The 15,145-nt window shown below is 46.8% G+C and overlaps 1 pseudogene; it reads left to right on the plus strand.

Moving 5' to 3' along the window:
• The first annotated feature begins 2,764 nt into the window (after positions 1–2,764).
• The window catches only part of LOC119458982 (lipoprotein lipase-like), a 54,691-nt pseudogene continuing 42,310 nt past the window's right edge, over positions 2,765–15,145 (plus strand).

The following is a 15,145-nucleotide window of genomic DNA, read 5'->3' on the forward strand; positions in this document are numbered from 1 at the left end:
GAAGGGACCCTGCCCATCGCTGACAAATAAGCCACAGGTGAGGGAGTCGGAGAAAGAATTACGATCTTAAGTCCCAACTAGCTAAACTGACCAGGTACACATAAACTCTCGAGTCTTAGCTCGATAGGGTGCTAGAATACCTATACCCAACACCTATAGCTGCACTGGCGCCGCCAGCCACACAACACACAGCTGCCTCAGTTTCTCACAATATGGATACCTCTAACTCCAACATACATAATGAAAGGCCGATACACCCACCGCCACGCTACATACACACACCACAATTGCAGCCACCATAACAGCTCTATAAATATGCCTTGAGGCCCGTTTCACTCAAATAGAGAATAGCATCTCACAATTGAGACATTTTCTAGAACAACATATTAAGCATTATCACATGCTCCCTACAGACACCATCAACATGTACGACGAACTGAAGCGTACCACAGAGGACCGGTACCAAGCCATCCCAACAATTTGACAGAAGACTGAACTCGCTCCAGAACACCTGCGATACGTTACGACATTCCATGATCGAGGCAATTCGCCTAAAACCCGCCGCCCACCAGCGCCTACGCGCTGTGCAGGCCCATATACCACCGCCTAATATGGCCCTGGGCACTGAACGTATGGTCATAAAACTGTGGCGGCTACCACTTCAAGCGAGGTCACTTGTAGGTACACATACAGCACACGCTGAACGAACCTGATACTATTGCTATGCAAGAGACGAACACCCCCGTCAAGGTACCTGGTTACACTCCGTCCAACCAACCAGGCAAATCGGGTCGGCCACATCTATGCACGGCCATCCCAGTACAGAAAACCCTCACTGCAACGCAGCACAAAATTGAAAACACCAATGCTCATCACACTCTCCTTAAGGTGTTACCCAGAAAGCACGGAGATGGTCCACTATTCAAACTCCACATCTACAGTTCACCAAAAGACAATGGCACTTGACATCATTCCAAAAAAGCGGGCAAGCTTGCACTCTGTAGTACAAAGCTTAGGTGCAGCGAAACTGTCGATCCTCAAGTCTTACTCGCTGCTACTGCTAGGTATTAACTTGGTTGCTGCTAGGTCTTGGTTTAACTTAACAACGCATGTAGGAAGGTATTCTCGAGCAATCATTTTCGGAGGTACCTTCCATTTCGTGACATTTCGCGTGACTAGCGCTGGACGCATAGCCGCCTACGAGCGACAGAGTTCCTGGCATGTCACAATTGCAGGCAGGCTAACTAAGGTTGGCACAGAGCCAAGAACGCTGTTGCTGGCCGACGCTGAAGGCGTTGGCCACATTTCGCGTGACTAACGCTGGACGCGTTGGACCCTACGAGCGACAGCGTTCCTGGAATGGCACAAACGCTGGCAGGCTAACCAAGTTTGGCACAGTGCCAAGAACGCTGTTGCTTGCTGACGCCAAACGCGTTGGAGGCTAGCCGCTCTATCAATCAGCCAGCTTCGCTGTGTCTTGAGCCTTCCGTCGTCTTGAGCAAGCTTTCGCGTTTTTATTGCGATAGCAAATATATGGACACTCCAGGCACATTTCTGTATTCGGCGTCGCCGTCGCCGTGAGGTTCCGTATAAAGTACGTGCACATCCGATAAAATCGTCGCCGCGCGCCGTATGCTCTATGTGTGAGTGGAAGTGTGCGAGGGTGAGCCGGCGATCGCGGCTGTCTTCCGCACGCAAGCGAATGAGCCAGGAAGGAAGCGCCCTGTCTTCCAGTCGTGCGCAATGCTCCGGAGGGAGGGTAAGGAGGGGTGGGGGAGGGCGCGTTTTACTCCGCGCCGCTTACGCGCCGCCCGAGCGACCGCCGGGCAGCAAGGCTCTGGGGGGAAGGTAGGCAGGGTGTGGATGCGTTGCCGCTCACGTTGATGCGAGCGGCGAGAGGTAGGCCAATTCGCTCGCTGGTGCTGCCACGCTTACTCACTATAGCGTTTTGACAGCGAGTTTCCGCGGTCATCGAGTCGAATGCGCTCATGTTTGTGCGCACGTGACACCATGCTTCTTAATTTATTTAGTATGTATATCTTAACAAGTTTACACGGCCGATGCAATTACTATCCTTAGTTCGTATAACTGTCCACTATATAGTTCGCTATCGCAATCGATGCTTCACTTTTCCTGCGAAACTGCGACTTTTTTTCCCTGGCTCAGGGCGCCGCGGAGAGAAGAGAGGCGGCGGTCGGGAAGGGAGAGCTGGCGAGCAGGAGACTGCGTGCGCATGCGCCGCGCCACCCTCCTCCGCCGTCCTGGTTGTCAGTGGTATGGCGCGGCGGTTTCTTGATACGAACCACAAATTACGGTTGGATTAAACAGCTTCGCTGTTAATATACTGCGCAAAGAGAGAGAGACAGAAAAAAGGGGAAAGGCAGGGAGGTTAACCAGATGGGAAGATCCGGTTTGCTACCCTACGCTGGAGAGAGAGGGGAGGGGGAGGTAAAGTGACAGGAAAGTAGAGAAAGAGAAATAAAGGATCACAGATACAAGGCGTCCTAACTGGTCAAGGGGGGCCAACTGCTCGTTCTAGGTGATCTCAATGGCAAACAATCTCCCTGGTGCTACCTCAAACCCGATCGCAAGGGCACCAGCTTATGAGAAACCATACAGAACCTTGGTCCCACAACTACCCAGAGCACCCCACGCGGGTCGGCAACAGCGCATGCCGACATTCTATGCCAGATCTTACTTTAGGCAAATCAACACTGGGGGCACGGTCCGTGGCGACCAATATATGCTGTCGCTCATTATCCAGATGGATGCCATCACAGCACCGGCAACCAAGGCCCGCGTAACCAAGTGGGAGAAATTTGGACAGATGAGCGAGAACACAGCGCCTAGCTCCATCTCTGAAGTAAACGAGCGGACACGTTCGCTGAGCCGACACGTGGCCTACACGACCCACGAGATGGAAGCACCAGGTGAGCAGCCCACAATCGACTCCCGCCTTTTGCATATGTGTGAGGCACGTAAAAGCCTCACGCGCAGATGGCACAATCACCGTCAAAACTTCAAGTCGCGAAGACGCATCGCTAAACCGGAGCGTGAAGTTGACGCGCATACCTCTACACTCGAACGACAGCAGTAGGGCTAAATATGCGATAGCATAAACGGCCAGCTAGGCAGCCAAAAAACAGCACTTCTGTGACGCCTGCTCGGGCCCGGGAAAACAAAATCGAAGGTGCGCAAGCAGGTGATTCAAATCATCCAACAGTTTACAGGAACAGATGCTGAGCTCATCGCGGAGCTCACCAGCCGATACATCAATACCACTGCACAAAGCTCCGGGTCCTTCACGCCTTACAAGGACACCCCTAATGAACTGCTAGATGCAGAGAGCACGAAAGCGGTGGTGTGGGATGCGCTGCACAAACTGCGCCCGACGTCTGCGCCGGGCCCTGATAGGGTTACCTATAAGGCTCTACGTAACGTCGATCCCAAATCAAAAATTAAAATTAAATTATGGGGTTTTACGTGCCAAAACCAGTTCTGATTATGAGGCACGCCGTAGTGGGGGACTCCGGAAATTTGGACCACCTGGGGTTCTTTAACGTGCACCTAAATCTAAGTACACGGGTGTTTTCGCATTTCGCCCCCATCGAAATGCGGCCGCCGTGGCCGGGATTCGATCCCGCGACCTCGTGCTCAGCAGGATCCCAAATCGGTTGCCATCATTACCGAATACGTGAACCAATGCTGGCATTCCGGAGAATCCCCCCCCCCCCCCCCCCAAGTGGAAGCACGCGATGGTCGCATTCACACACAAACCTGGCAAGAAACAATTTCGAGAATCTTTGCCCCATATCACTTTCCTCCGGCCTTGAAAAGCACATGGAACACGTGGTCCTGAGCGAAATGCCGAACTTTGCGGAATAACATGGGGAACTATAACGTAAAATGATTCAAAACTTTTTTGATTCCATTTTCTGCAACCAGCCTCCACGATTGGTCAAAACATTTTCGGGCCACTCCCAACTTCGCCTGTCTGTCACGCGTCGTCACGAAAACCGCGATAGCTCCCCATATGATTTAACGTGTACACACTGATTATGCATAATTAAACCGCACAAAAGAAACACAATCATTCCTGCTTCGACGCCTTTTCACCATTAGCCGTCCGCTATTGGTCCAATGTTTTCTGGCTACGCCCACTTTGCCTGTCCGTCATGCGACCTCACAAAACCGCGAAAACTCACCACGTCAAAGTGACGTGTACACGAAACAAATGCATTATTATGCCGAAAAAAAAACTGAAAATTTTTCTTAATAGCCACAGACTGCTCCGTTCCGATAGGAATAGAATATTGCTGCCCGCCGATCGCTCAGGCCCTCACTACTCGCACCTGCCGGTGAGCATGTATTTATTTGCGCAATATAAACCTTTTTGCGTGGCAGTAAAAATTTGTCAAGCTCTTTCGGCATGCTTACGACATCGCTCTGCCAGCTCTTCCTTGCTGAGGATCCGTTTTAGCGGCATTCTTATCCTTCCGTTGCGCGCGGCCGCGATTTTCGACCAGCCACCGCAAGCTAAGTAAGGCAAATTGAACCAATCGGAGAAACCGGCACCACCCTCTTCATGCGCTTATCCATTTTCACTGTGCTGGCTCGACCCCATCAAAACCCTCTACACTAGAGCATGCTCCTCGCCTCTCGTCAGCCAATTAGACAAAAATAAAACCGCTGAATGTAGACAGTGTTATTGGTGTTGAAAGCAAACACACGTGACCTCCTATAAACGAGGAGAGTGTTTGATTGGGTTGTTGAGACAGAGCTGCGGGTCACCGCACGTCGGTGGTTACGTAAATTTGACGTCAGGAGTTTGGAATCAAATCAATTTGGAATCACTTTACGTTATAGTGCCCATGATCTCATTCTGCACACCGTGCAGTGGTTTCCCACCCACCTCTCCATACAGGACGTCCTAGTGCAAATACACAATGATCTGCACCCAGACAGCGACACGAGCCCGATGGATCTTGTGTCTGACGTTAAGAAAGCATTTGACAACGTGCTTCACGCAACCATGCATGCTTGAGAACCTCGCCAAACTACAGCCCGGTGGACTTCCAATCAAATCAAATGCTTTTTGAGCTGCCGAACGGTTGCGCTCGCGGTCATGGAACTTCGATCTCCGCCGATCCCACTAGGTGACAGAGACACGCCACAAGGCGCAGTCCTCTCCCTATTAAGCCCGTTTCACATGGTGCGATTTTGCCTGCGAATTCGCACGTGCGAATTCGCAGCTGCCTAAAACAGGCCGCCGGACCCTTCGTGCGTGCGTTTTTTCGATGTTCGGCGTGCTGAACTTCCCTGCGAAAAACGCACATGCGGTGGTAGCCACTCTAGCGATGGAAACAGACGACCAATAAGAGGCTCGGCTCGCTCATACGTCTTCGCCAGTCCGAATGCTTAACGAGTATGCGAAAAACGCAGCTGCCGTAGATCTATGTGAAACGGGATTGCGAATTTCGCATCTGCGGAAATCGTAGCTGCGAAAAACGCACTGCAAAATCGCACCATGTGAAACGGGCTTAACTCTTCAACTTAGCCATGCGCACCTCACAACCAAAGCTATGCACACTCCTGGCCTACGCCACCTCCTGCGTGCGGACGGCATCACGCTCTTGATGAGCAAAGGCTCGAACGGAGCCGTGGAGGAAACTCTCCAAAGCGCTACCATCGTCACAACACAAACAAATCGAAACTCCTTATACTTCGACCTCTTAACAGAAGTAAGCACAAACCAGCGGACATATCCGCTCACTACGTGACCGGCTTCTAATGACACGCCTGGTGGATTGCACTGGTTCCAAACGACGGCTGCGGCTACGGAATGGTTCACGGCTTGCCGATTGGCTGCTCTCTCTCTCCCGTTTGCATACGGCTATTTTGTGACGTTGCAGCAACTGAACAGAATGCTTTTCAAAGAAAGTTCTCCGATTGCGCCCCTGCAAAGGACGCCATTGGACCACAGCACCTGCAGTGGCAGAACAGCACATTCAGAAGCAACGAACATTTCAAATGAAATCGGCGCCTAATTGCAATTTCTATTCGGGGCGTGCATCTCATAGTGCTTACTCCAACATCTAGGACTTAAAACACTTAAAGAAGGACTGCGACTGAGAATGCGCAAGATATCGCTTCATGGCTTCGTATTTAAGGCGAAAGTGCAACGACTTTTCTGTGTCTGCCGTAAAAAGCAATAAACATGTAGAATCAGCAGGGTTGCCAAATTGAGAGTTGTGACGCACGTTTCTACCTAATTTGCGCTTTTTGTATTTTTTACGGTGTTCCTCACGGAGACCTTCAAAACAATGACATTTCTATGCTTTATGTGCTTTGATATAGTGGCCAAATCTAATATTTCCTATCGAATATAATTACCAATCAAGCGGTCACATTTGAAGCAAAACTGCAAAAGATGCGTATGTGTGTTCAATCTTCCGTATCTGCACGTGCAAACTGAATGTCTATTGTCTCTCTTTCTCTCTCCCACTGGATGTTGCTGTTATTTAATGACTGCTGTGGCCACCCAGTAGGTTGCAGTGCTATTACTGAGTCCAATTGAACAGAAATTCATAGGGAGCACTTTATTCTCTCAGTATATTACAGACCATTCTGACAACTTCATTACCCGAAGTGGAGAACAATTGCTTTAAACAAGCAAGTATCGTTTGGAAGACACGAAAAAAAGGTAAGTACAAGTATATACAACGATTTTTCAATCCCTCAAAGCCAAGTAGTGCGAACATTGGTTGCAGTGCGTTTTGTCTCGCATGTTCTTGTTTTCCCGTCGGCCTGTTTTTGAGCGGCTGAACAAACTTCTGCCTGGCAATATCGAGTAGCACGGCTGTACACGTGGGTTGCTTCGTTTCGTGCTTCTGTCATTTGCACCTTAGTCGAGTAGTGATTGCCCCAGATTCGGCTCTCCATCCTCCAGTCTGACGCAGTGGGATTTGTTCTGTGTTGGTATACTGCTGGTGCGGACACGTTCTTCATAATCATTTTTCGGCTTAAATCCTGTGAGCTTCAGGGTTCTCTTTATAATGGGGCATTGTTTCAGGAGCATAAACAATTGACCAAGTGTATACTGACATACTCAACCCACTAAGTATGTTACACTTGCTGCAGGGAAGCTGACGAATTTATTCTGCGAGTTTTCGCGCATACTCCTTTGTAAAGCTAGCGCTCAGTTAGGATGGACCCCCAGGTGAATGCATTATGCAATCAGGAGAATATACTGATTTGGGTCATGATATCGAATGAGCAGGTGTAACTGTTTGGCTGGAACCCGCCTTCATTGCAGAGTACGCTGTTTTCGGGTTTCCCAAGATCCTCATTCACACACAGCTGTTTCTGTCCGACTTGCAGCTTCATGTAGCCTCTTGGATAAGGTGCTGAAAAGCTTGATGTGAAACTGAATGAAGAAGAAATCATGTGCGGCTGAGTAATCAAATATACCGCACATACAAGCGCAAAAAAGGAAAGTGGATTTCAGGAGGAGGTACATTTTTTATCCAGAAAAGCGCTCAGAGCCGACCCGACGAGTGACCATCTGTGAGATGGTCGCAGAAGAGGAAGTATTGAAGGGGCGCATGCTCCCTTGGCAGCTCCGCCAGATCCGTTTTGTTGGCGTAATCAAGCTGAAGTCTACACTTAGAAGAAATATTATGCTGTAGTTCGGGTCAAGGCTTTGTAGCTTTTCTTGGCTCTCCATGCGGTTGGTGTCTATACCAAGGAAAATTCTCTGACAACCACTGAAGTTTAGGAAATAAAAAAGAAGACGACAATTTAAAAGCAATATGAGCACAATTAAAAACTATCCTTCTTGACATCATCCAACACAAAAAGTTGACAGTCACTTGAGCATACGCCAGGAGGATGAAGGTGCTTGCGCGCTCATGAGACATTCATTAAATTACTTGACATTCACATTTGAATGCGTTGTTACTTCCCACTGTTTTCTCCCACCAAAAGTTATTGGTTTCAGCGCCTTAAATAGTTATATCTCAATTAACTGTGCCTTATTAACTTCGTCTTGAGTAACAACAAATATCATGGGCTCCACTCCCACCAAAGGTGGTGGGTCCGAGTGTCCTATTAACTCTTAATTAAGGTAGAGTTAATTAGGGCACTCGAACTCACGATCTTTGTTGGCGACACCATGGTGGCACTAACACATGGTGGCAGCTAGTTAACTTCCCCTTAAGGACCGCACAAAGAGCGAGCGATGGAACGAAAAATGTTAGGCCTAACTTCAAGAGACAGGAAGAGAGCGATGCGGATCAGAGAGCAAACAGGGATAACCGATATTCTAGTTTACATTAACATGGAGAAATGGAGCTGAGCAGGCCATGCAATGCGTAGGATGGATAACTGGTGAATTATTAGAGTTACAGAATGGATACCAAGGGACAGGAAGTGCAGTATAGGACGGCAGAAAACTAGGTATGGTGATGAAGTGGGACATTTCGAGGCGCAAGCTGGAACCAGCTAGAGCAAGACAGGGGTGATTGGAACTCGCAGGAAGAGGCCTTCGTCCTGCAGTGTACATAAATATAGGCTGAGGATGATGAGGTAACACTAAAGGTCGTGGATTGGACTCCCACCATAGTTCGTGAGTTTCAGTGCCTGAATTATCTCTGTCTTAATTAGGGCAGAGTTAATGAAGACATTCAAACCGACGACCATATTTTGGTGGCATAATGGTGGAACCTTGTGGCTGGTGGCAGCCACGAACTTTGGTGCCATGGATTCTGGTGCCATTGAATTTTCCGGACGGTCGAATTTCGACCCCAGAGCCATCTAAGGATTTCGCCTTAAAATGCACTGTTTATTTCACGCCTGTGCTCGTAGTGCCATCAACGACTGGTATGTGAAGTCGTGCAAAGTAACGTCCCAGACATAAGGCCTAGGTTATGTGACGGCGATGACAGGCCGGTTGGCTGCGGCAGCTGAAGAAAAAGCGCCAAAAGCGTGCTGCGGATTCAGAGGAGGAACGCCAACGGCCGTTAACCTGGGAGGCTGAAGTGAAGCCAGCAAACATTCAGGTGCACAATGCTAAGCGTCACGCTGAAGACGACACGAAACGGGCTAAGCGCCATGCAGATGCCGAATAACGACAAGTCGAAGCTGAGGTAAAGCGGCGCAAACAGCAACAATAGGTGGCTAAATGTCGAGCGTAAAAGGCCGCAGAGGCGGAACGCCAACGTCTTATGCTCATTGGAGCAACGAATTCTTTTAAACTAGACTTCGTGGAGAATGCTTGCGATTGTTTATTGCTAACTTCATTTCTGTCGCATGTATTAATTGAGCGTGAATGAGTTTTATTATTGAAGCCACTGGCCTTATGCATTTCTTTTTGTATTATGCACAGATAGTTTAATAAATAGTCAGACTTTCGAGCGTAGACATTCGCATCAACTGACCCAAGCAAGAAAAGCGCAAGATTACCCGGAAGAGCTCCTGCACGATTAACGAGAGAAGCTATATTTGTGCCCATTGAATTGAGGAAAAGGGATGTTCCACTTAGTGAAGAAGCGTCGAATAATGTACGTTCGCATGTTTCTGATAAGATATATTGGAAGAGTAAGGTAGGATTGTCATCTCTAGATTTCGGAGTTCAAGTTTCTGCTTCTTCTTGCTCAGATTAAGCTTGTGGCTGAAAATTATTGCTCAAGGTTGACAATAGTAAATGGGTCGTTCGCATTTTCTTATAATAGACTGCTTCGTATGCTTTAGAATTATGAGGTGTTCTCCCACAAGAATAATTGATTTTTTTACGCTTCCGAAAATTCACGTTTCTTGTTTATGACAACGTGTATTGTCACAAGCAATACTTATGTAATAAGTAATAATCAAACTACAATAAGAATACCAGCCAAAACTGGGCATGATAAACACACATAGGCTAAAACCGTCAGGTCAGCTGTTCAGACTTATCGTTTGTTGATAATGATCCTGTCTTTCTTCTAACATCTGAAAACATTTAGCGCATAGCGCACAGTTTCGGCAATTTACTTACAGGCGCAACAAAGGCAGGACACACTATGGCTCACAAACCCGACATCCTCCACTTTCAGGTTGTTTTAACGGCAAATAAAATATCGAAGCACATCCTATAAAGAATAAATGGGAAAATGAAAATAAAGCGAGAACTAAGTCGATAACTTCTCGCCAAGTTTAAAGCCTCTCTTATCGCAAGCAGAATTATCTACTGTTTAGTGCGTATTTATATAATATGTTGCATTTGTGCATTGCTCTTTTCTGTAAAAATCTTCTATACGTTGTCGCATGAGTAAGTGCCCTTGCAATTTTATTTGTTGTTGAGTGAATTTGTGTTTATTTAGTTCAACTGTACTAAATTGCTATTTGATATCTTGTGTCCTCCCATCTTTAAAGTGAGGATTGAGACTTTAATGAAATATTCTGTTCTTCCATTCAATTGTGCCTTACGTCACCGCAGTATGAATATGTTTCCCACGTTTTACAGATTCCCTGATGGTAATTCAGGTGCACCTTTGGAGGCCTTAGTATGTCTTCTAAAATATCAAGACGAGGCTGTTTTAACTGAAGTGTAAATAACAAAAATCAAGGCTAGACACCTCGAAGTTGTAGTTTGGGATTCATTGTTTCTTAAAGAAAAACAGCGCCCCAAGGACATTTCAGAGCGAAATTCATTGCGGATATGCAGGCTCAGCTGTTCTATTATGTAATTCCGGTACTACTGTAAACTAGGTGCAGTAGTCGCTATGCAAAAATGTACACTATTATCTTCCCTTGTAAATGTTCTAGCAATGACTGCTGCAACGTACACAATGAATGGAGGATACTATCTCGGGCTATTTATCGAGCATGTCTTGTCACTGTAATGCTACGTGTGCCATCGCCGCTAACCCATGTGCATTCTATTGTGAAGAATTAATGGAACTCTATAAAACGAAGCGAGATTTATAACAGCCAAGCGTATGTCATCTGGAAACATGCTGATTAATTTCCTACAACGCTCTACTGTCATACCAGAAAGGTGTTCCCTTTACTTTCTCTTTCGCATTTATAATCACGAGGCACCCACCGCAGTAGCTCAATAGCTATATCATTCTGTTGCAGCTGCTCTTTGGGTGGTGGGTTCAACTGTCGGCGTCGGCGGACACATAATGAGAAGAGGGAAATGTAGAAACGCTCGTGTCCTTAGATTTAGGTACACAAAAAGGAACGATCGTGTTAGAGGGTTTCTGAACGATCAGAAACCCTCTAACAGAGTGAACGTGTCGGTTAGTTCTGTGAACATCTTGAATAGGGAACAGCGCGGAAGATGAGGACGCAGAAGAGGCACGTGTGGTTGCTGTGTGCCTCTTCTGAGTACTCGTCTCTAGCGCTTTTCCCTAGTTCAGAAACCCTCCACTACGGCAGCGATCGTAGTAGACAGTGTCTCTTGCATAACCTGAATGAATAAATGCCACTAAACTCTGATAAACGGTAAAATTTACCGTATTATTGCCTTGGTTTTATTTTCAGGAATTTCTGACAAGAGAAAATTCTACAATGCTGCTTCTATCGCCACTGAATTATACGTGCGGTATGTGAAACAGCTTTCTTTTCCATCAGCCTATGTAAGCACCATCATGCACTCACCGTTTCATAAGGTTTTTTGAAAGATCGAGCTATGTCAACCTCGGCCCGTTGAAACAGACTTTCTAATATGCGCATTTATTTCACAGCAATTTTGAGCAAGATTCCAGTGTATATAGTGACACAGGCTGAATACAGGAATGCATGTATTCACATAGTACAGGAAAGTGTTCAGTGAAAACGTTTTTTGGCAGTTATTGCTTCCACGGGGCCTCAAGGAAAAAAAATGCCACGCGAGAAGGTTTTGAAACAGCATAATAAAGGCTACAGAAAAAAAAAAAAGAATATGGTGCACCTGTAGGTCCTCTAACATGCCGCTTTTTGTCAATTGATGTCTCTACACTATCACGAAAAGTTAAACAAAGGCAAATTTGCTGTGCTTTATATGTTTTTTTACATGTTAAAAGTATGCAGACGCATTCCGTATTTGTCTGTTTTGGAAAAGAATAAATCATTTTTTACCAGAATGGGCTGGCGTTCCGCAGCAGTAAGCTGACATCGCATCACATTTTCATCAGTGGTACTCCTTCGTCGAAGAACCGCTCAAAGCATTTTATTTCCAAACATGAAAAACCGTGTTTCTGAGATACCTAGAAAATATTCCGCCGAGACTTCCCTAGTAAAGTTTTTTTTTTTTGTCTTGAGAAGTAGAATGAACAAAGTAGTAAATAGCTTTTCGGGGTACAATAACTTAAAAATCCACACCGTGAATTTTATTGCACAAGCCAAATTATGTAAAGCAAAACTTTAGGCAAAGATTTTTTTGCTTTAATTGTTTCTTAGCGTTCAAGTAAATGCGATGTCATTAGCATGCTCAATTTCAAGGTTTTTCTCCACAATATTAGGTATTGCGCAGCTCCATTTCACTGGCTTTGAAGCCTTTTTTTTTTTTTTTTTGGTTGCAGCGCAGAAAAAATTGTTGACTGCAGCGCAGTTTTTAAATATCTTTATTTTCATTTTTTCCAGTATTCTTCGTTCTTGGATACTATGTGGCTGTAGCAATCTCAGCAAACACGAAAACTGAAACGCTCGAAAAGCTGCATGACCATCCAGGTGATTGGACTGCGAAAGAATATTCCACTGACCATTGGAGTAAAAAGCTCGCGGATGATAACGAACTTGCTTTGGAAGTGATAGAGGTGCTGTTTTTTCATGACATAACTGTTCATGTGCAATTGGTACTAAACGGTTAAGAACCTCCATGATGAGCGTGATGTCAGTTTCCTTGAGAGTAGGTACAATATTAGCAAGGGTGCGTAGCACGATGTGAGGTGTTACGTTAGAAAGCTATAGACGGCACACGTGTAGTTGGCTAAGAAAAAAAAAAACTTTTGCAATATTTGCAATATTAAGAGGAAAATAGTAGGAAAATAGCACATGTTCAAATAGCTGTCAGTGACATCAGGCTGATTGGGCGGCTACTGGCGAATCTTTTCACTAATAATGGGCGGTCTGGCCTTCTGGAATAAAATAACCTTGACGACACAGGCTTGCCGGCCCAACGTTATGGGAAACAACTCGAGGTTAGCAGTGGCGTAAGCCGCGGTGAATTCCTTCTCTTCGGAAAAACAAACCTTATGGACACGTCTGTGCTCGCCGCCACCCTTACGCTGTTTTGCATGGAGCAACGCAATTCCGTTTCAAGAGAGATGGGCGTTGGCCGGGTTGTTCACCCCGTTTAGTGTAGGGCCGGGTGCACGGCCCTTTTGAGGAACGCGGCGATACGCACGATGCAGCTATGGAAGGTCAAAGAAATGTTGCTGTGCCTCGGAAGTTGAGACGCTCGGACTAAGCGACGTCCTGCGTCCCTCCTGCTCGTGCAGCAGCCCTCCTGCTTTTTGTCGCCAGTTGTCCTTTTTAAAGCGTCAGCTGTTATGGGCTCATACAAATAGCCCTTTCGGTTGACGATGCTGTCCGTCGTCGCCGCCTGTATCCATCGCAGCCATAGACAGCAATGTGAAAAAAATACCCAGTTCCCGCAGGGATCGAAACAGGGCCCTCTTCGCCACGCTAGCGCTTGTTAGCGGCTGCGCAAATATGCCATATGCACGCGTCCTAGCGAGCGGGCGGTCCCGCGATTAAGCGCCTGAATAAAACTGAAGATTGTTATATCTTGCCGGCCCAGCTGCTGCGACAAGCCTGAGAGGATGCAGCAGAGAAGTTCTGCGTCTTCCAATTAGATGAGGGCCATCACGTGGTATCTTTAGTGCCCCTTTCTATATATTTCTTTCTTTTTTTTGCTACGCGTCTCGGCGCAGTCGCCACCATGAGAGTTAGTCCTCAAGGTGCTGCGGCGAGCTATACGCAAAGAATTGGTCGAAGTTTCGTGGCTACTTTTAAGGTTACTGAAGGTGCAAACGTGCTCGAATAGAGCTTTTTTCTTTGTTCACGTGCTGTGTAGCCCAGGGAGTAGTAGGCTTATGGATGGGCTATAGACTTCCGCGAGGGTTTCTTTCTGGCTTTTCTTGCCGATTTTTCTTGCCGGATTGCGTTGTGATCAACAAGTGTGGGAAGTTTTGGAGTGCGTGGGCTGTCTGCTGTCGCATATCATGCTAAAAACGTAACACGCGTTATCATTGTACTGCTGAGAGTGCCTAGCTTTGTCAGTCCATAGTTTTGTTAGGCGTGCAAATATAAGGCGCTGTAAATATATTTTGTGAGGATAACCTATTCATGGCAAGCGTGAATTATTTTGACTATTCTGAATAGCCTTCCTCCCCTTCTCCGGCTCGGCAGAATACAGTGGTGCAGTACGAATGGTTATAAAGCTTGTTTATTGGCTAATAAATACTTGGAAACTGCACAAAGAAGGGGCAAGTGGCTAGACAACGAAAAGCGCAGATTATCACCAGGTTATATAATTGGAAAGACGTATTACATATATATTGTTAGGAATTAGGCCTGTTTATTTACAGATGATGGTGAGAGTCTAGGAAAACAGTCCAGCACCGGATTCGTTCTGCGCTCCGGAGCCAAAAAGATCCGTCGTCCTCCTCTTCTTTTCGCCTCAAAGAAGGCGTTACATTCCCCTTTTCGCAGACGATGCCCACATTGGGACTTAGGGCTAAGTGATGAAGTGATATCGCTTGAGGCGCGTAACATGCCCAAGTTGAGTAGCGCTATAGCGGCTTCCTGGTGACCTTACACAGGCTACTACATACATTAAACCACTAATGCCGGTTCCCTGAGGGACTGGCATACTGAGCGAAGAATATTTGGCATAACCCGCGTCTGCGCTGAGGGGTCCACAGCCACACTAAGTCACCTTTTTCGAATGAAACTGAGTCGTGGCGGCAGTCATAGCGCTCCTTGGAGCGATCTTGTGATGCCAGTGTACGCAGACGAGCTATTTGTCGGGCTTCATCAGCACGGCACAAAGTTTCGGCAACTGAATCCTATGTATGGAGGGTAAAGGGGAAAATGGTATCGAGACAGCCGCGCGGTGCCCGAGCGTAGAGCAGGTAGAAAGGTGTGAAATCCGTAGTTTCGTGCTTCGCTGTATTGT

Source organism: Dermacentor silvarum, chromosome 7 (assembly GCF_013339745.2).
Source record: "Dermacentor silvarum isolate Dsil-2018 chromosome 7, BIME_Dsil_1.4, whole genome shotgun sequence".
NCBI classification, from domain to species: domain Eukaryota; kingdom Metazoa; phylum Arthropoda; class Arachnida; order Ixodida; family Ixodidae; genus Dermacentor; species Dermacentor silvarum.